Source organism: Lygodium microphyllum, chromosome 13, assembly GCF_053477565.2.
Source record: "Lygodium microphyllum isolate KBCC chromosome 13, Lygodium_microphyllum_v1.1.10, whole genome shotgun sequence".
Taxonomy (NCBI): Eukaryota; Viridiplantae; Streptophyta; class Polypodiopsida; order Schizaeales; family Lygodiaceae; genus Lygodium; species Lygodium microphyllum.
Genome location: NC_141147.1, coordinates 97,254,229 through 97,256,297, shown reverse-complemented (window position 1 = coordinate 97,256,297; position 2,069 = coordinate 97,254,229).

Sequence of the window (2,069 nt, the reverse complement as noted above, 5' to 3'; positions counted from 1 at the left end):
AGCACAAACAGAATCCCTATATAAGAAAAAATGAAAAATTACACGATGAGATAGAATAGTTCATGTATACTCAAAGCTAAACATGTGTTTAAAGTTCAAAAGAATGCATGTCCAAATTTACATTTAGACACTCATTATAGTACACATACAAAGACCCAAAAAACAAGAATTGTAAATATAAAACAAAATCAAGAACCCTAAACAAAAAAAGACAAATCATAACCTAGAAAACCATGGATTCTTAAAACATAGGAAGTGAAGCATATAACTTAGATATGTTGACAAGAGGATTCTCTTGGCATTATAAAAGCCCTTGCACCTTAGATCCAAGCTTCAATACCTTGCACATGTGCGTGCGTGTGTGTGTGTGTGTGCGCGCGCGCGCGCACATGCACACTTGTTTACTATGTGTTTACCTTAAATGTCCTCTTTTTGCTTTTGGGAAATCATAAATTTGAGGCGGTGAAATATTTCAAAACAAGACTATCTAAAAGCACATTTAAGAGGGCATCTAAGGTGAATATTTTCTATGTGTTTATAGACACATTTAAAGGCATATGTGTTATCCTTTAACATCCCCAAATTTAAACACTGTTTCAGATGTGGTGTTAAACACACTTTCTAATATGCATCAATCACATCTATGCTTCCATTCTCTTATAGTGCCGGTATCAATGGTCAATTGGGATTCTTGTTGACTTGGGACTATCATATTGCAGCCATCTCATGCCTCTCATTTCAACACAACTTTAACCACTATATAACATCCTCACATAAATTCACCTCATCATGATGTTTTTGCCAAAGCACTATGTGATGACCTTGAGGAGAAATGAAATGATTGCAACATTACCAAAAATGTCTTGTGATGGCCTCCTTTGACAATAAGTGATTGCATACTTCACCCTTTCTTATTTGCATTGCCCATCCAAAATTTTGAGCATGCACTTAGAAAGTCCCACTTCAGCTAGTTATTGGAGTTGGTAATTTCTCATTTAAATTATTGGGCACTCATGTATAAAGGTGTTGACAATCCCAGTCAAAAGTATATGCAATTACACACACAATTGAATCCTCTTTGTTAACCCCTTCCAGCATGGAAGTGACGAAAGAAAGAAAAGTACAATAAAATTTTATGAAGCACAAGAGCAAGAGTTTGAATTTGACTGAACAAGGAAAATAATTCAAGTTGTATAAGCACCAGGCTTCCTCCTATGCAAGTTGTAAAATCAAAAAGTTCACAATGACATGTAGAATAAATTTTGCTTCATATGCTTAGAAAGAATACAAGACATGTGTTGAGAAAGGGCCATTGTTGGACCAAATGGTGGGTGGATGCCCACCAACGTATATAAGCCAAAAAAAAAAAAGCTAAGCTGATTCATGGAGTGTACAAACTTGTAGCTCTCTTCTTACTCTTATATCTATCTTGTTGTGGGAGAAAGGGAGAGAGGGACTATGAGAGAGGGAGAGTGTGAGTGAGAGTGAGGGATCCACTTGGAGAAGCTCTTTCTTCTCTTCTCCTCTTCTTATTCTCTTCTCTTCTCTTCTCATGATGAGCATGATGAATGGAGCATGGAGATGGAGCTTGCTGAGTTCATCCCTTGGATCATGGAGCGATTTTTGTAGCTAGACTACTATGAGTGGATCTTAGCCACTAGCTCTTAGTCAGTAAGCTTACTACATTCGATTTTGGAGAGTGTGCATTTGCTATGTTAGAGATAGCCATAGTTTGGTTGCTTGAAATGCTTGAATCAATAACTTGGTCCATATGCATGATAATGTTGTTCGCGAGAGCAACAATATTTTGGTTCCATTGTTGGACCAATAGATTGAGCAACTAGGTGGGTGGGCTTTAGATCGAGGAGCAAAATAAGAGCTCACACTCTAAAACATTGCATTGATTAGTGTAGGATGGTGAATTGAGAGGCAATAGATTCATGTTTGTGTGTTGGATCTTTCATTTTTGCCACATGGATGATTGGTTTCAAATGTAGATAGGTTTAAGATTACATGTGAACACAAAGTTTGGGTATTAAGGTGCAAAAATTTTTTCAAATAAAAAAACA